The following is a 23,765-nucleotide window of genomic DNA, read 5'->3' as shown; positions in this document are numbered from 1 at the left end:
TGACAACAACCTTATTTCAAATCAACCTATATAATGTTATCACTCTGAAATATGACACATTAATTTATTTTTCTGATGGAATAAAACAAGGACATTTATCGATAGAAAGGCGTCACTCTAACAGAAACGGGTCCTTCTGAGCAACTTTGATGCAGGAGATGAATTGATGTGATCAAGAAACTTGGTGAAAGTACAATCAAGGTTTCAGAGGTAGCATGAACAACGCATATCCTGGAATCAGCTAACCAGAACAACACAGCGCGAAGAAATAATGAAAAAAATATAAAAAAACTATTCGTTTTACGGAAGTCCTGCCACTGCGCTCAGGGCAACCATCGAAAGGGTTTTAGTGGATAGGAATACCATATAACCCTATCCTTTTCTCACCCTGACATTTTGTTTTACCCGCTATTTAACTCCATATGTCTCTCTCGTCCATAGATCACGCGGTAGAAGTATCTCTATGTAAATTTAAAATATATATTTTAATTTATAAGCTCTAGACTATACTCAATAAATTTTAAAAATAAAATCATAAAATCGATTTTGTTTCCTGTTAGATCGTCTCATTGAGTGGCGCGTTACGAACCAAGGTGAAATTAATTTTCAGTTACGATTATATTGTAATGATCTCATATAATAAAGTTATTTTGATTTTGTCTTTAGAAGGGTATCAGAAGACATCTACACACACCTAAAACCATAAAAATAGATTAATAGTGGGACGAATGCTTTACCGCGGTCTCGAACCTGAAACCCATAGTCGATCAAGTGGTACTGAGTAGCGGTAACCTAGCGGTAGAGGATTACGACCAGAGATCATTGACCTTGCGTACGTTTCCAAGGACACAAACTTATATAATTTACACTTTGTGTGTTAATTATATATGATTGCCACTTTGTGTGTTAATTATATATGATTGCCACTGCTTACTAGCAAGTTTCCAAAGGATGGGCAGCAGTGTCATCTGCGTGATATGATACCATACTACGATCGCCAACCCGCCTGCCAAGCGTAGTGTTTATGGTGCACCCCCCCCCCCCATAGATATCTTTGGCGGAGGCCTATGAAGGTATATGACTTGCAGTGTGCATTTATGGGCGGAAACGACTACGAACAGCTTTTAAAGTCAGTATCCCTATAATGTTAGATTTTCTTTATACTCTATTTAATAAATGTAATGAACCTTCTTAAAAGAAAATCATAGCGTAATTTATTTAAATTTAAATATTTATTAATGGGTAGATAATTGCGTTAATCTAATATATAAAATTCTCGTGTCACGGTGTTCGAACTTGAACTCCTCCGAAACGGCTTAACCGATTTTTACCAAATTTCATTCGCGTATTCAGTAGGTCTGAGAATCGGCCACTATCTATTTTCCATACCCCTAAGTGATAAGAGTTGTTCACCCTTAAAAATTTTCTTTGAAATTTTTTGTTTTTATTTTTTATGATACAGCATACAAAAATACATACAACCCTAAATTTTCACCCCTCTACGATCAATCCTTATCTTTAATTTGTTAATTAAAAACTTTAATTTTTTTGCAAAACAACGTTTGCGGGATCAGCTAGTAGAATATAAAAAATGATAATACAAAATAATATATAATCGCTGTATATACGTAACTTATCAAACATATATTAATAATTCGCTACTAAATTATCTCGAGCAAGCAACGCGTTCAACTTTGAGCTTTTTGTAATACCTCGTCACCCTTTTCCCGGTCCGTCACGTGATCTCCAAAAAGCGGATTATTCGAAATCTCTTATTCATAACAAACAAAATATAAAGGTTTCTTTTACAAAATGAAACCTTCCACATCCTACGTTATAAATCGGTTCAAATCCCTTGATAATATAAAATCTCCGGTATCAACCGGCATACGATTCGCGTCCGTATAACAATACGCACATGATGGATATTCACGTGTAGATATATTTAAAGTTATTATTTTCATACGTTTATTTGTCAACATGCCAAAGTAGCCCTTTGATTTCTAAACGATGTCCCTTTTCTATTGAAGGAATTCATACAAAAGGGCGATGCGGGATAATTTCAATTTACCTAATATTTCCACTTGCTACATATGGCTTTTATCAAATGTAAACATTCGGTATCTTCTATTAATTTCCCAGTATTAAATTATACGAAAATCAGATTATATATTTTTATTCGTGTTTCTTGTCTGTGTAGCCGTGGTCATGTCCCAGTCGGTTCTGTTGCCCCTGCTGCTTTTGCTCACCGTCGCAATGTAGCACGGTGATTGGAGAAGTGAGATCGTTCATCTACTGACTTATTAGTGACACATTCGGATGATGTCTTTCCATCTTCTTGGAGAGCGTCCACGAGATCACTTGCCTTTAACTTGTCGTCATCAAATGTTCCATTGAGTCCTCATTACGGGTGATATATTCAAAGAACTTCTAGGATTCGTATTTGCTTACTCCACGTTCTTCTTTTTAGTGTTAAAACTAAATATTATAGAAATTACAGGTTTATTTGTTCAAGTTATTCTTGGTGATTTTCCATAAGAATTAATTTTAAAGAAAAGCTTCAATGTTAATGATATTAAAGCTTATCAAATCTATAACAAGCGAAAGTGCCTGAAGACTTACAACAAGCTTGGTGTCTTACTTCGAGCCTCAGTGACAAGCTTACAGGTTGCTCCGGGTTTATCTGCGAAATCGAATAAGAAATCAGGAGATTCATAGACAAATGAAAGTAACCAACAGAGCGCCGCAAATTGATAAGGATGTGATATGTATTTTGTAACCAACAGATTGTTAAATATTTATAGCTGAGTTGAAAAATATTTCTAATTCTCGTTGCGGTATTTATAAGGACACACCGGCGGCACTGTGTTGTCGTTTGAACGACCGAAGCGTACGAGTCTCAAGACATTGTTACGTTGTTAATTAAATATAAGAAGACTACGTAACTGTGTTATATTGAAAATTTATTGTTATCGTAAAATCATGTTCGTGATGTTGGCCTATTTGATGCCATTTTAAAAAAAAATAATCGTCGTCTCCCATCCGTCACAAACGTTGTTGACACCTGTCATTATGTCTTGATTCTAATAGTAAGAAAAGGACCAATATTTAGCCACTTCCGCACATGCAGTGGTAATCGTGCAATGAAATACACCACCCGTCAGCCCGCTGATAAACACTGAGACACTAATCGGTGTAACATAACTCCTGAAGATGTCCCGTGGAGGGGTGAAACACGACTACCACTGCATGTGCGGAAGTGGCTAAATATTGGTCCTTTTCTTACTTAGGATGGACTTCCGCGAGGTAACGCCTGATTCCATTAAATATTTGATTCTAATAATTTATTTAAAATATACAATTAGGTGTACAATAAAATAGAAACTTTAAATAAATTCTGCTATCTGTTTTGTAATTTAAACAGTTGAGGAAAGATATCTCGCTTCGAACAAAATAAACAAATTCAGTTAAGTCGAGTATAAATTTGGCTCACGTAGCCAACGCTCCGGCGTCTCGTAACTGGTACAATGAGACTTGGCATCCGCGTCGGGGAATAGGATGTGCAAATTGGAACAGAAAGAAGAAGAAACATACACATTAATTAACATATTTTAATACATTCAACGTAACTTAGTTTAGCTGTCTCCTTTTTGTTATTTCAATTGTTTCTATTATTTTTACCCTTTGATATTCCCAAAGATCAGATGCTCGTTCGGAATGAAAAATCCAACCATCAGGTCGACCGACGACATGGTCAATATCACGGTCATTTATCTTGTAGTGGGCGCCTATCGAACGCAGGAAAAACATTGAACACAATGTTCTTCTTAGATAGAGTTAGTCAACCACATGAATGTCATTCAGATTAGTAGACAATCTTGAGTACAGAAGGATTGTTAGGGGAGAGGGGGAAGAAAATCTTCTGCAGGTATATAAAAGTGTTCCAAACAAGCGCATATCGTGTGGGCTAAAGTCAGCGAAATAAATAAGCAATGGTACTTCCCTGCGTAAAATAAAATAAAAAATAACTGAAGTCACATTTCACATTTTTTGTATTGTTATTAGATTTTTCAATACTCGTGTAGCTTTCAAGTAAAAAAACTTAATATAACTGGTCGCTACAAACTAACTGAAATGTAAACTCCGATTTGACTTCTAACAGACAAACACAATTCGTCACTAAAAGTTTTGTCTTGAACAGTACAGTGGCAAATTTTTAAAGTTTTGATAGTAGTTAAGCCAGTACTTAACTATACATTTTTCCAAAAACTATGCATAATTCTTTTAACAATTTTGCAAACTTTAATTCACATGAGAATACTTCAATCATTTAGCAAATTTAATACCCAATACAAAAAATAAAATTAGAAAAAACCAACTTGAATTCGCGCAGTGAACATAAAACTTAAATTAAGTTGCGCTACGTAGAGCTTTCGCATCGCTTAATTAATTAATTCCGTAATAACAATGAATAAAAACAAAAACTCGCACAAAAAGTGGACTCCGGCGTAAAACGGAACGTACTCGGAACAAAGAAAAGCGAACTGTCAACGGCATTTCCGTTCGAAAATGGAATACGCGAGCCAACGGCCCCGCCGTCTGCTACGTAATAGTTTCGAAAAATAAAATATTCATAAATACGCCATAAACAAGGATTAACATCAAACAGCGTTAGCTTTTGTGTTTTATATTAAATTAGTTCAACGAACTTCGATGGCAATTTTTTAAATTAGGAATACATCTTTTTTTTCTTTTAATTAAAAGCAAAGTTATTAATTATTCGTATAAAATGTCTGGTATTTTTTTAAATATATTGCTGCTAAATCGTCGTATTGCTTATCAAAGACAGAGAAATACTATTAAAAAAAATATATAAAAATGATGATAATTTTTATTAAGAATTAACATTTTTAACTTTAAGATAACCTATGCTCCTTATTTTTTATGAGATCGAATATGAAATGAGAGAAAACGAAAAAAGATCCGGAGATGTACGAAATTAACGACACATCCTGGTGGGATTTTGGGATTGGCGTATTGTAATGGCCGCAAAGCACGCAGAACAGATGAATTGAAGACTACGACCTCACTAGCGCAGTGCGAGAAATTTACTCTCAAGGTGGGAAAATGACCTTGGTAGGGTCGTCTGATTAAAATTAAGATTTACATTTCACAGACTTTAGCGTCCGTGCCTTTCTGTTCACATTTACATTAGATATTTACGGATTTTTTTCCCACGATTTGGCATGTTAGTGTTTGAATAGTCTCTTGATCTATTTTAACGACGACCTAATACTGTCCAGTTTTTAAATTTACATTTCGTGCGACTATTTCTTCATCCCTACTCCATATTGCCATCCTCAGGTTGTATGCAGGTATCTGTGCGGTGGTTGCCGTATTCGCCTCGTCGATGAATCTTATGTAAAGTCTGTATCGAATTTTAAGTCTATTTTTCCATTTAAAGCATAAGCCTCTTCCATACTTTTAAATTTATAGCAAAGAATGTAAACAATTAAACTTTGTATAGTATATTCATCAGATTTTTAATCAATACATTCCGTGGAAAACTTATTAAGCTTTCAATCTAAATAGAAACTTAGTCAAAGAGGCTTCCTGGAGAGTAAAAACTCAATGACCCTTTGACGGCGACATTAAAAATGTAAAAAATAAAACCGGAGAATAATACAAGAGCAGAGCGCGAATAAAAAACATCAAACGCAATAATCTCAATAATTCAAAGTCTTTTACACAAAAGAAAACAATAAGTTTAAAAGAGTTTACGAGTGCATGAAAATGGCTTCGGGGTATTCGCCCCCCGACAGCGAAAGGGTTAACAGCTTAACCCCTTCGGCGTCGACGGTAATTAATGGCTGATATCAAAGATTCCCTGGAAAAATGACGTCTTTGATGAAAACTCCAACTATAATACAGGTTTACTTATAATGTCGTCGATGCGAAATTTTTCTAGTATACATTTAAATAGTTACATAATAATAAACAAATAAATACAATGGGCGATCTTATCACACAAGACAATCTTTTACAGACAACCATAGAAATGAAAAGGTGGAAACATAAATAATCGGTAGGTAACGTGGACAAAACATTTATATATATGAAAACATACAGATACATAACATATATACTAATAATAAATAAAGTGTAATACATATTATAAACATAATACAATTAAAAATCAAAACATCAAACTGATTTGAATCGCATTTGCTTCAGAATCAGAGGAAGAAAAAGAAATGAATTAACGGAGAAATAATAGTAAAGCCTATTTTATGAAACAATTTAATTATTGATTTTGTGATTTATGGCTGGCGTATGGAAATGACAGGTAATATTTCCAGATAATCTAAGATTAACGAATGAATGCTTAACTTAAGATTTAGTTGCTCATTATTGGATGTCGGTTTTTAAGCATTACTTTTTACTACTTTATTGTAGAAATTTTCGGTTCATCTACCTTTAATTTTTATGGATACTTAATTACATATATTAATCTTTATTTTTGGTTTCACTCTATATTAATGTTTATTAATGTCTTCAATATATTATATATGTGAACGACATGTGTGATAAAAGAATATTTATTTACCTTATTTGTCACTTTTTTCTTTACGTTTAAACGTCAAGTCGATGTAAGGTCACGAGAAATATAGATTAAAAAGGTTGTTACACACCTAAGAGTAAATTAAAGACTTGTGTTTGTGACCGCCGCCTTTACTGTTCGGCAATCCCATACATTTATGTATATATATATATATATATATATATATATATAGGAACAAGTTACATTTCGTAATTGTACAAAAGTGTATAAGTAAAGAATATTAAAACAGTTACCGGTCAACGTTTAGGTGCTAAAATAAACATTACATAACCCTGTAATCATTTGCACAAAAAACCAATCGAGTCCATTTCATTAAAACGGATACAGCAGTTGTAACATCCAACGCCTTTGTGACCATAAACAATATTGATGTTCGTATGCCTGTTACTTAGGGTTCCCTAAACAGAATTAAAATGAAATGTTTTGCATTTAAATATCGAATATTCTTTCTGTCAGTGAGCCGGATATAAGCTAATCAAACTTAATTTCCTTCAACTAAGTCTTGCTACAAATAAGGCATAACGGATTGTTTTTATAAAAACTGGCATTTTTAAAATTTTAATGAACATTATATTTTTTCGTAATTGCTTATATTTTTTTTATAATTTAGACAGATACATTAACTTCTTTACCAATTTTTTTTCTTTTTATAATTTATTATTATCCTCTCTCCCTCATCTTTCACAATTTAATAAACAGAATATTGTATGCTATCAAAAGCTTCAAGGTCAGCGGAAGATGATGAAGCAGGCCGCTTCTAACCGGTGCTATTGTAAATCTATGAGATCCGTCTATGTGATGATGATCCGATAATTATATGTCAACAACAGCTATTTAAAATTTTGTTACTTTGACCTACCTCCAGTTTTCTAATATTTTTATTTTGGAAAAGAATTCATATATTTTTTAGTATTATTAAACGACATATTTATAAAGATAGACATTCTTTTTATGACGAGTGAAACGCTCGTATCATTACATATTTGAACTATCATCAAAGGCGTGAATTATAATATAATATAATTATAAGCCAAGGTACTTTAGATATTACAACACGTTTGGTTAGATAAGGGGAGGGGGGGGGGGAATCTAGTCAAAGAAGGCATTGCAGACAGACCTCTGTAAACATGCAACACAGGTCATCAAACCCAAGCCACGTTCCTAGCCTCTTCCTCTACAACTCGATGGACCTTGGATACGCTTGGTAAATCCATGAAATGCTGAGGAGTAACACCTTTCTCATTTTTAACACTCATATTATCATAAAAATCATTTTGTAAAGAAAAAAAATTTGAATTTAGAATAATTTCTTCGGTGCCAAATATTATTTCTTGATTTAAAAAGACTTTAAGTTACTTTTAACATAAAATTCAAATACATTACAAAACTCCGTTCGTCGCCAACCCTATCGGCCATTAACAGTCGATCTGTTAATCATAGGTTTGGTTTATTGGCCACCGGCCGCTGAGTACATCTGCGGACAATTGTTATTTATAGCTGATCGGTGGATTTGAATCCGCGTTACTTTGATATATTCGCAATATGCGATTTAACGTAAATGTTTGATTTTGAAACTTGACATAAATTACATCTATGTTGTCTTTTGTATTAACAAATAAATATTTTTGCGAACTAAACATGTTCTTTATTTAAAATTAATTTACAAATTTAAAAAAAGGTACTTAATTTTAACTAAACAGATATTAACTATTTCTTATTAGGAGTAATGAAATAACAGTGGACAGGCGACATAATAGGTCAGGTCAGGTCGTTGGGTCCTGAAGATTCCGGAGCCGAGACCACTGACATCCCAGCCTAGGATGTCCACCGGCAAGTTGACCCGTAGTGGACCTCCTGCGACTAAAATGATGATGTAAGAATATCTACATACATAAATTCTCGTATCACGGTAAATGTTGCCATACTCCTCTGAAACGGCTTGACCGATTTTAATGAAATTTCATATGTATATTCAGTAAGCCTGAGAGTCGCTCGTATATTATATTTCAAAACCACAAAATGGTGAACCATCCCAAAGTTTTGTTTATTTTTTTTTATTAGACTTTACAAAATACACTCAGCCCAAAATTTTCAACCTTACGCTATCGATCTCTTTTTCTAAGAGTATATAATTACTTCAATAATTTTCTACTCTCGGCTGCCGTTAATTGATCACTTACAACGATAGGACATATTATCGTTGTAGTTAATGATAAGAAGAACTTTAAGGTATAAGTTATTAAAAACAAATTAGTGTCTAGTTAATTTTATATTCCATCGTGGTTCACAACACTTTTTGCATCTCTAACTTGTATACCCCATATTCGCACGTTTACGAGGAATTAGTTATTATCACGTTCACTGCGGGCCCAATTTTGAAGAACTTTCAGCTGGTGCGGCTGAGGTCGAATCAACCTCAAGCTGATCTTCCTAGTAGTGCGGTTGAGACCTTTTCTGCCTCATGTTCATCAATATTTTTTTACAATATTGAGTCAATGCTTCGCAGACATAAAGAAAGCTATATTTGTCTTTGTCATACCTCATACGGTTGAGTGTAAACAGCCGCCGCACTAGAGAGAAAACACGAGTTTTACGCGCCGCACCAGTGCAAAGTTTACCATGAGGCTGAATCGACCTCAAGCCGCAGTGAACGTGTTAATCTATATAAATTAGAAATAATTAATAAGCCAAATCAAAGTTTGCCGGATTAGCTCATAAAATGTACATTAAATATTTGCAAAATTAGTATAAAGGTAGAAGTATCTAGAAATATCTAGTAAAAGTAACTTGTGAATTGTCAACGTAAAATTCTTTCCGTCTTAAACGTTTCCATTTTAATTATAGTATGTTACGTAAATATGTGGCCGGAAAATGTGTAAAAATTATTATATATATATATATATATATATATATATATATATATATATATATATTATTCGCTATTAATGCACAATTGCTTCAAGTCGGCGGAAGGCTGTAACGGTGTACGCGTCGCCGGCTTAACTCGCGCTAGCTCGTCAATCATCTGCACTCAATATCGTCTAATTGACAGTTCAAGTGGCGACCGCTTGCACCGAGACATGCCGACTCATCTAAGATACACTTCCCATACCAGATACAGGATGCTACGATTCATAATAAATATATTTATATATATTAGTCGGTGTAACCCCATTGTAAAATATCGTAATCGTTCGTAAAATTTTAAACATAGTTGGAGAGATACATATTTGTCAACATCTGATGAATAAAAAGTAAATATTTCAACACATACACGTCCACTGCAAGCTTCTTTCAAAAACATCTATGAGTGGGTATACCATAAGCCACGCTTGGCAGACGGGTTGGTGATCACAGTGGTATGATGATATCTGCGTATCATAGCAGAGGACCCTAGTTTTTTGTATGAAGCAGCAATCCTATGTAATAAATACACAAAATGTTAATTACATAAGATTGCATACCGGGAAATAAAAACGGTGCCCTACAATGGCAAGCCGTAATCCTCTACCACTAATAAGAAAAATAGTGAATTATGGAAAATGGAAATAACAACAAAATTGTCAAAGACAAAAAAGAAACAGTAAAAAAAATAAAAAATAGTTATAAATAGACCATGAATAATAAGTGATGAAATATAAGTTTAATAATTAAATAAAAAATGTAAAAATATTATACCATAGAAAAAAAGACTGCCATTAGGAGGTTAAGATGGCGACAAATAAAAAGTTCTCTACCAATGGACTACCTCCGCTGTGTTGTAATGCTGAAAAAACATTCAAAAGGAAGTAGATGTTACTAAATAACGAGGTTTCACCGGCACTATCAGAGATAGATGTTACTTGGACCATCATAGCTTTGGTATCTCTATAGACATTTTTTTTTCTTAGTCAAATAGCTGAAGAAAATCCTCCGAAACTGTGTTCTAATCACCGAAATAATTTTAGAGATATTAAGGTTATTGTCAATAGAAATATGCCTTCAACATTTTCAAGGAACCTTATTATTGAGCCTAGTTGTAACTGATTCACCCCGCGTCTTATATTTACCGAGTTTGTCACTCTCAAAGCTTGCAAATAATTTTGCCTCAAATCTCTTTTTTGTAGCGTTATAATTAAAAAGAAGAATAGACAAATACCCTATAAGGTCTCTGACCGGCGCTTAATGACACCTTGTTCTTACAAAATCTTTTATTTAATTTATCGACAGTGCTGATAAAATTTCAGCAATGAAAGGATTAAATAAACAAAAAATCTAAGTATAAAAGTAATGGTTTAAAATTTATTGATTACTATGCTTGATAAGTGCGGAGTGTTCTTTTAAGACAACAGTGAATACTCTATTGTATGTTTTAGCGCCACTCTAATGGTTAATTACTATAACTTACCATCGCCTATTGCAAGTTCGAATCCCAGATGAAGCACAGTTTATGTAAATGTTATGTCTAATATTATAACACCTCAAGTGACCTGGCAAATTTTCCACGAACACACCAAAAAAGTTGGACTACGTCGGAATATTAAAAATACACTAAAATTTGTATTCTAATTTAGATTTTTTTTAAGTACATATGAAAAGTGTAAATATGTATGTTTAAATCAACGAATAATGTTTTTACATGTAACAAACTTTTTTATCAATTTCTTTTTTTTAAATGTTCACTTTCTTCTTCTTGTCTGCCATATTCTGCTTTTCAATCCTCTTATTAAAATGGTTTTGAATTCTATTTTGATGGTCTTAAATCAATAAATCACTACAACATTTTCTATTTTGTATGTTTCATATTACATGAATGTTATAATTGATATTTTATTAAATAGATCATCCTGTATATGCAGTCAGGCTTCGCCTTGCGCCCTGACTGTCATCGCCAGGGAGTCGTTAATCACTGCGATACGCTTCGAGCTAGACTCCTAGGTATCAAATATAGCACGTACTCCGAACACCTGAACCGTAAATATGTATCATATATATAGATATTCAATTATTAATTTGTAGATATTTATGTATAAATTTCTGTTGTAATGTATTAATTTTATATGAATCGTTGCGAATACATTTAATTTGCAAGAAGCCATCTAGATTACAATTTTCAGGGAAAAAAATTGTTTAGATAATATTATTCATCGTAATATTTTCTTAACAATTTTTCTTTCTCTTTTTTGAAATAATTTTTTAATATTATCATCGTCAACAATGACTGGTTGAGCAGTCAGCGAGCGACTTCCCGAAACCTTAAATATATCGAATAATATTAAACCTTAAATGCCTCGTGGTCGCCTCTAAAAAAACCTTCCGGCCCCAATGGCCATCGATGGCAACAGGCATTGAATTATTAATAAAGGTTAGGAATTAATTGCTCAAATATATAAAACGGTACATGAAAATAATAAAAGCTATAAGAAAATTACATACAGCAAAATTTGTGACTCTTGTGGGCAACTGTGTATGGTGTTTTTTATTATTTAAGGATTTATGTTCCACAGATATTAGTAGCTTTCATTTACGTTTAATATATCCGAATATTTTTTTCTTGGTCACGTTTTAACATATTACACTTTTTAAGTACAAAACTAAGTCGCTTAATCTATTTTAACGACGCCCTAACTACACGCTATGTCCAGTTTAAAAATTGCATTTCGTGATAATATTTCTTGATCCCTACGCCATATTGCCATCCTCGGGTTGTGCGCCATATGTGCGGCGGTTGCCGTATTCGCCACATCGATGAATCTTGCGATCGCGTCTCGAGTCTCGTCCGTGTAATACAGTTCGTGTGACGTGATGTAGCTACCACCTCATGATGGATTTCATTGTACAGTCCAAGGGTATCTATCCTCGCTGTTTAGCCCCCTGATCCTCGTGGATGATGAGCGTTCTGCCTCTGTAACTGTGTATGGTATTACAATACGCATTTAGTGTTCCCGAGTCGTGTTCTATATTTAACAAGCTTCGTAACTCCGCGAAAAGCAAGTCAACTTGGCGATTATTGGAGAGACCTATGCTTCGCAGTGTACATTAATTGCAATAAGATCTATATTTTTAAATGGCAACACATTTTAAAATTAAAAAAAAATACTAGATTTCGGATAGACTTCATTTATGGGACAAACTGAACATAGTACCTTTACAGCAGGTATAACAGTATCTTATCTATCTTTATTCCTTCACAGGGATCTTCTTAAGAGTTTCGAGTCACGCGTGGCTCACATTCGGAAGGCCGTTAGTACCTCACGGCACAGCGGGGACCGCACCGGTTCGTTTTAAACATTCAAACTGGCAGCTGAGCGGTCGTTGGTTCGAATTTATTGCCTATAATACGGCATTAGCTCCTTGGAATTGTTTTTCCCTATGGAACGCAGCATGGAAACTTTAATAACTGGGTAAGGTTTATGCTTCCAAATTGGATACCAATTTTGAGAAAATCTCTTTCTAGAACAGTGGTGAACTATTGCTAAACTATGTAATGTACTTTTGTACGTTCGTTGATGCCACATTAGAATGACATTAATTTTTAGCATTGCAACGAAAATAGTCTTAACTATAATTAGCTAGTGCACAGAGGATTGCTCATGTTTTTTATCATTATTTAGAGAGTCATTTAATATTGTTTTCTATTTTTTTTTTCAGTTATATTTAGCATAATTATGGCCACAGTTGTGTACGCCTACAAGAGGCAAACACATTTAATTTTGTACTTTGTTATCTAATGCATATTACATATTGCTGTTTGCTTTCTTTTTTGAAATGAATTGATAATTCTTGATTAATTATTTTATTATGAACACTACATTTAGAACCGTTATGGAAAAGTCGGATAAAAGATATTCTATTTATGAAACTCATCATCATTTTTATAACATCAGCCGTAGATATATCCACTGCTGGAAATAGGTATTATAATAGGAAATTTGACGTAATGGTACCGGCGAATAAAACAGTCACCACCTTTTCTGTTCTTGGTGATCGGAAAATACGGTAAAGGGAAAACTTTAATTACAACAACCGCGGCATCTCCGGAACATTGAAATTAAAAAAAAAAACTGCGATCGCCAATCCGTATGCCATTGCAAGAATTACCCCCTATATGTATGAATCCCGACCCATACATTTCTATATACTACACGAGCAGAGCTTCTTCAAAATATTTTCATCGCGATGATTAGTCTGTGAGAGAAAATTAAAGTTAGCACAGTGCCAAACATTGCTATGTAAAGAATACTTATCCCTTTTTGCCTCATAGGTTCCTTTAACGGTTCTATTACGGTGATAGATTGATATGTTGCATTGAGTAAAGTTCTTTAATGGTCGGTGGCGATCATATCTATGTCATATGACATCTTGTACTTCTAAATGTTCCCTCTATTGGTCCTTTTGGCCTCTAAGTTTATTTATGTAAAATCCAGCTTTTTGGGAGTAGAGGGTAGATTTGTTTATCACATGATTTATCACAGATGAGGCTACGTGGTCAACCATTGTTAGCAGGACTGTGACTACAGATATGCAAAAATGTTTCCATGACCAAAGCTATATATCGATGATAAAGGAATTTGGTGATAGTTTCCTTCGGTGAAAGTTAGATATAGCCCGATAAGAGGCGAGTGTGCGAAGATATTTCCAATGAAAATGTAGTGAAACCTTTTCTAGAATCAGATTACTCATTTTTTGTACAATATATTTACCTAGTTAATTGTTATGATGTCACAGAGTAGAGAGATTTATCAAAAGACATTTCTCGTGACTGACTGGAGCGCGGGGCTCCGTGGGCACAAGTCGCGAGGCCCAGATTCACACATCATTTATCCTACACGTCTCTTGTTTCTCCGGGCCATTTGTCAAAAACTCGGATGTCACTGTTCACGCTGATTTATGGACGCGCAGGAATGCAATCGTTGTAATGGATAAATATTGTATCATTTTTTTGTTGAGGAATCGCTAGGGTGAGTATACTTTATCCTGATATTTAAATACAAGGTGATTTGTTATAGGTGTAAAACTTTTAAAGAGCTAAAGCACATTTGATTATACACGTATTCCAAATCACCCTGTACAAAATGACACTATAAAGCTCTATTGGCAGGTCAATCAATAACTTTTGCGGGTACGAAATCTGCATGTACAGATAATAAATAATGATTATTTGTAATATGTAACTATCCGAATTTTGAAAATGAAATTTTTTACATTATTTATTACTTCTGAAATGATCGATTTTAGCGATATATAATTTTTCTACGTCGAACCCGTCACCCTGTTGTATATATTGTAATATTAATGGTGATTGGTAAAACTGTTTCTGAGCTGAACGTATGGTACATACAAAAATTTTCCTATAAGGATATTTTATAGATTAACAATTAATAGCGCTTTTCACAAAGGTGCCCACTTGTTCCAATCGCTTAAATTATAAATTCCGCTATTGTTTGATTTCTGTTTTTAGTTACAATGAAATAACTAACCAGAGCCAAATTTGACCAATCCAAACACAGAATTGCTCTACTTTTTAAGCTAGAACACTCTACCAGACATTCTTATTATAGTAATATTTAAATTCCAACCAGCTATTCAAGTTGTTACTTTGATTATAATTTTTTTTCAAATAGTAGTGTCCTGTTCTATTATTTTGGCGTATGCTATAATTTTGTTTAACGTAGTATAGTAGGTTATTTCATATTCAGATTTGAAGAGTAGTCTGTTCGATGAAGATAAACGTCAATACATTGAAGAGAATTGTACCCAGCTTCGTTTCCTATATAATACAATGAACCTGGCTCGCGCACAGTGATTTGGTAAAATCCTGGAAAGTTACGTTTCAAATGTATATAAAATATTTATTGAATTTCCTGCCGATAACACTGTCACCCTACACTCGACAGAAACGAAACCTGTGAACCGAATTCGGTTTGCATCAAATTGATCTGACAGTGCGCCATCGTCAATCATCGTACATAATGATGCAATGTAAATCCGCGAGAATATTAAACTTTTGCTCATTTCCTTGAGTGTTCAGACAATAAATAGGCAACAATTTGTCGCAGCTCAATGGGAACAATGAATAAATGAACACTGCAATATCTAAAGATGTAGATCTTGTACCAATGTGTTTCCAGTGAAGAGATATGGATTTTAGAAATGGATGATCTCCATAGGTCTTATAAGCTCAAGGTCGCCCAGAGAGCAATGAAGAGGGCTATTCTGTGAGTTTAAATTAAAAATGAGATCCGCATAAATAAATACATTAAAAAAAACCATATTGTGGTGATTGTGGAAAAATATGTACCTAGTCCGCTATATTGGAACGGCGTCCATCTTGAATTTTAAATTTTAACTTAATTATCGTGTTTTGCTAGTGTAGCCCTTTCATTTGATACCCATATTGAGGTGGTTAAGGAAAAATATGTAATCCGCCATATTGTATCGGCGGCCATCTTAGATTTATAATGTTACTGGTTTTATTATACTGTATTGTCATCTAAATTAAATGTGTGTACCAAATTTCAGATCAATCTGACAACGGGAAGGTGCTTAAATTTCAATTTCTAATTTTGACCCAAATAAACAAGTTCCGTACGGGTCGAACTAAATAAAACCGTTTAAAAACAAGGTTTCCGACGTTGCTCGAAGGATTGCTTGTCTGAAGCTGCAATAGGCGGGGCACATCGCTCGTGCAATCGAATGCAGTTGGGACCGAAGGTTCTCGAATGGTGACCATGAACTGGTAGACGCGGCGTGAATAAGCCTCTTACTAAATGCTCTGACAACAAGGTTGAAGTCACCGGATGCGGGCTACTGTCTAACGTTTACAGGCTGAAAGAAGAAGAATGCGAACAATTTAAAAGTGTAAATTGTTCATCGAATATCTTTTAAATCTATTATTTCAAGCGGTAATTTTGCCTATCTCATTCTGTCTTTACTGAAGTCTTGTCAATGAAAATATGTAATATGTAGCGGTATACGACTAATAGAGAGTTATATTGCGACAGTAATAATAATGCCTATCAATAGATGAAAGATTTATTTTCGTCGTAGACTTATAAAATATAAGCTCATATATCGTACATGCAATAAAGCTATAAACACTTTAAATTTAATCACGAGTTCTCATTAAAGAAGTATAATTTGAGGACAACTTTACATGTTATAACACACCGGGTTATTCTTTTTGAATTATAATGCAATTAATTTCAGAAGTTTATTAAACAACTTGTAAAAATGTTAATAAGTTGTAATAAAGCTTAGGAATTAATTGCTCTCTTACTGTATTAGGGATATAATAAAAGTAACCACAAAAAAAATTGTTTGATATTATTGTGGGCTTCTATCATCTTAGAGCGTGTGTAGCCCACGTACCTTTAAATTGTATGATTTAATTATATGAAAGATAAATATTTTATTTTTAATTTAAACACTTCTTATACAATGTATGTAGACTATGAACTTAATTTCGTAAGCATATTCTACCCGTTATCTCTATAGTTGGTGCAGAGATAAATAAATGTAAGAAGATGAATCAAGTAAATATAATAAATGCCAAAAAAAAAACGTGAAACCATAAAAAATAACAATAATGATCACTAAGATAAAACGCCTTATATGAATATACCAATGATTACTTTTAAATTTAAATTAAATTGGGCTCTTCTGAATTCTTTTCATGATCTACCCAAGTGTCATGTGGTGTTATGTGGATAATAATATAAATAAGTGAATAGATATATCATCATCATTATTAACATCACCGACATCGTCGTCGTAGGCATCGTGTCAGCTGGTATATGATCACAGCAAAGCATAGGCCTCCGAAAATCACCACAATCTTGCTTTTCCGCATCCAGCGATTTTCCGCTAGAATTTGGAAAATAAAATAAATGTTTATAAAATTCAACCTCAAAACAAATATTTAGCCAACGTTAATATGTATATTTAGACGGAGTATTTGTCAAACGACTGATTATTACATAGAAGTACATTACAATCGCAATTAGGGAACAAGATCGAACGCATCTCACTAATTATGTGTAGACGCTAATCCGTATATAATTAAGCGAGGGGCGATCGGTTTGCGCTCGATTGGCGTGCCGAGGAATTATCCGGGTAACATAATTAGGCTGCCAACCAAACACACTCCATATTAATTTACATAGTCTCAAAGTATCTCTGAAGGCATTGGTTTGCGGCGTGCGTTGAAAACTTTTTTCCACGGTGCGTCACTGTATAACATAGTGACATTGCCAGTGTCCGTTAATACTAGGACTACTTACTACTACTACCTAATACTACTTAGGTCTCTAATCTTTGCTATGTAGACACCATACTTCTAGATGCCATCGAAAGCGAAATTCTTTAACTCTTAGATAAAATTGAAAAGATTTATTCATGTAGTTAGTTCGACGAAGTACCATCTCGAAGATTTCGACTCCATACAGAGACGAGTCAAGAGGTTGGTTATATTATTAGAGAGGCTTTGATGAGTTATAAGCTAGGGGCAAATCTTGGAGAATAGGTATTCTACAGACTGCATTTTGAAGAGTGTGCGTCGAAATTACACCAAATAATTCTATGATCTCTTTTCTTCCATCGTATAACAAGGAAAGAAGTTAAATCTATCCTAGTGTGATGTTTATCTATAAAAATGTCTTGCATTTTTGATACAAAACAAGAAGCTACAAGCTAATGAGTCGTTCTTATTTAGGCGATAAGTCCAATATACCTTAGACTTCATACATTTTTTTTTTGCGACCAATTACGTAATAGGGGTTATCCGTGAGCTACGTATAATTTCCCACAGGCAACGTATAGAAACTATCAAACAAAATGTACATAGAAATAAGATGCGTCGCCCTGTTGCCAAAGTGGACCGCGTAGTTTTAAGACTATTGCTACATCAATAAAACTTTTTTTATTAAATGTCAACTGTTAAAAATAATTGATTTCCTTATTTTCGCTTGGCCCGTATAGTGTTACGTTTGGTCCACTGAGAAATGTAATATCTCTTTTTAATGATGCTTCACTGTAAACAGTACTATTCGATTTATAAACCACTTGATAATATATTTATGTTCTATTTGTTTGGGATCGGACGGGGCAGTGTCCGACAATGGACATCTTAGTCCCCTACGTCCACTGAACAAAAAGGGCATCGTGACAACATTAGGCATGCAGATTGGATTCTGTTATCCCAACCCTGTATCGAGCAAACGTGTTAATGGATTATGTTGTTCAATTGTTGTTCCATAATTGATTCAATCCGGTGATTGAATTGAACGTGTCTTATTGTTTAAACTGTTCACATCTTGTTAACTTATCACAAATAAGTTACGACGAAATAATAAATAGAATTGTCCTATATAATATATCTATAATGTATATCTATAATATGTATAATCAATATAATATGTATAATATATAATAATATATGTATAATCTTTGTTATGTTTATCCACGAAAACATAAAGAAATATTTATCATAGCGATACACACGGTGTTAATACAAGAAACAAAAGTAAGTTGTATGCTCCTAGTTTTCGTCTTCAAAAATTAAATAAATCGTTTATGGTACAAGGTATATACATGTACAATAATACTACAGAAACAAATTCAGATCTGCCACAGGAGAGATTTAAACCAATATGAAAATATGATTGAATAAATATATATTATTCTATCCAAGAATACTGCACTGATGTTAATGCGTGGAATTAAATATTGTTGATGCTCATCCAGGAAGCTAATTAATATCAAGCACTCTTTAAAACTATATATGTCAAGAGCAACTGTAGACTTTTAACCCAGCTCTTCTCAGCAGATCTGCCTTTCAAATCGGTGGCACCTTCCTGTAGAGATAACAATGCCGACATTTTTGACATTGATTGGCGATTGGAATAAATAATTTATAATCGTGATTATGATTTTGATTTTGTTGCAAAAACTTTGCTTAAAATCCGCTTACTAATATGTAACTTTATATCTATTTACAGCAGTTTCGACAACCTTTGTTTCGTTATTGTTACCCTACAATAAAACAAATGTAACATATCACAGAGTGATCACACATCATCAGAGAATTTAAAAAATTAAAATGATTAAATTTTGTGATCTATTAATACTGACCCTCAAAGCTAAAGTTGCAGATTCTCAAGTGGCGACCGGTAGATGCGGTGTGGATACCCCCCTCCCCCCATTAGATGAACTGACGACATAGATAAGATCGCGAGAAGTAACTGGATGTGGGTGGCGCAAGGCCGGTCATAGCGGCTATCTTTGTGGGAGGCAGGATAAACATAGGAGTCAACAAAATTGTCAACATTGTCAGTCCTACAAGAAGCTACCGTCGGCTCAGAAGGCAGATCTGCTGAGAAGAATCGGCGATAAACTTAACAATTGCTCTTTACAAATATAGTTATACAATAAGTCTACGACAATAGCATCCAGTTTGAACATCAACAACATTTAATTCCACAAATAAATATCAGTATAAAATTCGTGGATAGAATAATACACTTTTTTATAATAAGTTTTCAGTATTGATTTTAAATTTCAGCGGTGGCAGATCTGAAATTATGTGTGGAATATTATTGCACATACATATACCTTCTACCATGAATTCTTGTAGTGGGCGTTTTTTGGCTGAAAATAAGAAGAAGATATGGGCGATAAAGCGCAAAGTAAAAATGGTTGTTATATTTTGTGATAATTTTTTGTGCAATTTTATTTTTTTAGTTAATGTTTTCAACACTTAATCTTTTAAAAAATTATATAGGAATTAGGTAACGACGTTCCAAAGTTATGGCTACTACTGGATATATGAGTGCCGTTGCTAGAAGAAAGCCTACCACGGCTGAAATGATAATATTAAAGCGATATAGTGCCATTAAAAATTATAAGAATATTGTTTACAATATAAATTATTTTAACAGACCTGTTTTTCTAAATATTAAGCCAGAATCAAACACATTTTAAAATAATCAAACCAATTATTAGCTGCAAAGAATATAAAAGTTACGTAACAAAATTAAATTCACATTTTTTCCAGCCACCTAACCCTTGAAATGCGTGTCGGATTCAACGCGGGTTTATTGCATGGAAAACGGTTCAAAAGACCAGTGACGGAAACTCTCTCTCCACTAGCGTGTGGTCCAAGTAACCAATAAGACCATAAGAGATAATTATTGTAGTATGTGCAACTGTATCTTTATTTGTGCTTTTATTTGTTGATATAATTAATATAAAATATAGCATTTTAAACAATTAGACATTTAATGTGCAATTTAATTGTTATGTGTTGTCATTCCATTTTGTTTTAGTAAGTTTTATTAATTCTTCGACAATGTAATAATTAAGTTTTTAGTTTAATATGTTCTCTCCTTTTCAATTCGCACCTTATTGGTTTAAATCGACTTACGTTTCTAATGGTTTTATTAGTAAAATACAGTATTTAAAGTGTTATAATAAATTAGTTTTAGTGTTAAAGCGCGTAATTACTATAACAAGAATGCAACGATAATCTCTAATGTTTTTTTTTTATAAAAATTCTATCATAATGGAAATTTCTTTAGGCTTCAAAAGGCTTGTAGAACTGCGTTATTTGTCACATATACGAGTATATAATGTCTAGTATTGTTTACTAAATTATTAATTTATACGCTTCAAGATATATGTTCAATCTTGTAATATTACTTTTTTTTAAAAAAAAAACTAACATCTATGTGCAAATTAGTTCATATTTATGGATATTTCAATTTTATTTCCTAAGATTTGTCGGTTTCTTTAAGAAACTTTCTATATAAAAACTCACTTGATAATTGTACTAAATGATATTCTCATACTCCGTTAAATTAGAACACAACAATTTAAATCCATTGTAACATGAAAATAATATACAAATCAACAAAACCCGCTATATTCTATTCAATTGTGCCATAAATAAACTGAAGCAATTCGTAAGGAAATCAGTTCTAAGGAAACACAAAAGCAGCGTAAAAATCGAAATGTCCTCAACAGAAACCTTGAATGACCATCAGACGGCAAATTTAACATTTTTCCATTACAAGGGGTCGAATCGACCCCCTTCGTTTGTCCATTGGGCATTATTCTTTCACGTATTATAGAAAAATAGAAAGGCGTTTTGACCCTTTCGCCTTGTTATTATTTATTGTGTATGGGTGCAATATCAATAAATTCCTGTTTAAGCTCCATTAGCTTTCTTCTTGACAAAGTACAGTCGTGTGAAACAATGTAACCCTTCCCTGTTGGGTTAAGAGCGGCCCATGACTTAAGAAATATTAGGTAATATTCAGAAAATAACTCAAACATTAATATGTCATTTTTCATAAGGAATATATTCAATGTTTTAACTCTACCACTAAACGCAATTGTAGAATTGAACGTAAGGGTTAAAAGAATAAACAATGTATAATATAATACAATTGATTTAACTTATAATACAATTTGAAATATCTTTTTCTATAAACGTAATAATATAATGAAAAGAATGGCAATATACATATTTTGCATAACATATCCAATCAATAAAATATTTTATTAAATATATTTTTTTTATTGTGTAGTAACATTATACAGAGTGTTTAAAAAGGAACCCTCTTGTTATAATGTTTCCTGTAATATGTACCAAGAGACAGTGTTCTCTGAGTGGTTTTATTTGATTAATTATGTTCAAGTTTAGGTACCCTATAGCTGGCATATCTCCTTGACCTTGTGACGGCACTAACTCTGCTTCTTCCTCTGTTCAGAAGCTCAGCAATGTACACTGCAATAGAAAGCGCAATTTATTCTTTTGCTTATAAAGACTGAATAAGCACAGTTCAATTTAACTTCACTAGTCAATATGGTTGTGAACTATGTGAAGCAAAAACAATTATTTTAACTAACCAGGCGGTGTTCTAAAAGAAAAATTACCAAATAGATCAAAAACTTTCTAATATTTTGTTGAACAGACCAGCGTTACTTGTGTTAGGAGTTCTTGAAGGAACTGTGTACTCAAACTAAGTCTCAACTTATACAGTCAAATAAATAGATCCCACATTAAGTCTATCGACATAAACAAAAATTGAAAGAATCTTTATTATTATGTATCAATTTCAACCCCTTCATCCGATTTCATCCGATAAAACACTCTTTTGTCGACGCTTTTTTCAGTCCTCGGAACAGTCGGTATTGTCTTTCTCCGATATAGCTTTCAAGACCTTCGATTCGGTTTTTACCTTCACTAACGAGTCAAAACGGCGTCCCCGCGTTGACCTTTTGAGTTTGGTGATGGCCGAACGATACGAGTCGCGTTTTTAGCAAAAAAAGTCGCGAGGAACCTATCCATTCACACATCGACCAATCGGGACTTGTCGCGTTTGAGGTACAAAACATCTTTTAAAATTATTTGTGCTAAAACAAATGATATTACAACATTATTACCGAGGTCTCTAATTGTCGATCCTTTATTTTCAAGCATCAAATCTTTGATTTTTTGGACTCTTACTCTGTTATCAAAAATTTCACCTAATTTTTTGATAACTGATGAATAAGTTTTATAATCCTATTACAGTGTAAAGGATTTTAAGTGATAAAAAAGCTTGAAAATTAATTGCTCTAACTACTGTGTTGAAGACATTGTAAATGTAACCACGAAAAGAAACTGTTCAAAACCTTTCGAACTTTTAATTGAAAGATACCATTATGTGATAGTGCAATCTAACTCTAGTTTCAATAGAATTGGGCTCATCTTGTATTCTTCTATTAAGCGATCACTATTAATTAATTTATGTAAATAAATAAAAAAGTGGACTTTAAAATATAATACCGCAATTTTATACATTTCTTATTACACCCATTCGTCTTTGTTATTAAACGTTCAGCAAGCACAAAGAAAGTGCAAACGACGAGCCGTGACACAATGTAACACTGTCTATACTCGTTTCTTAGCCGCGCATTAATCATAGCCGACGTGCATTAAAGTAAGGAAGGGTAATTAATATGTTCACGTCCTCGCCGAGCGGTTTTCACAACTTCGCCTCTCATTAAGACGCCATTAGTGTTCTATGAACACATTTCACGGCACTGCGATATTGCTTGCTTCGTTTTAATTTATTTCACAAGTCGCCTGCTAGACTAGTAATGGACTATATTGTTTCGA

The sequence above is a fragment of the Battus philenor genome, unplaced genomic scaffold (genome assembly GCF_028537555.1).
Source record: "Battus philenor isolate CCGP_79_NKW_IND1 unplaced genomic scaffold, ilBatPhil1.0.hap1 SCAF_18, whole genome shotgun sequence".
Taxonomy (NCBI): Eukaryota; Metazoa; Arthropoda; class Insecta; order Lepidoptera; family Papilionidae; genus Battus; species Battus philenor.
The sequence above is the reverse complement of the archived record's forward strand: the minus strand, read 5'-3'. Positions refer to the sequence as shown.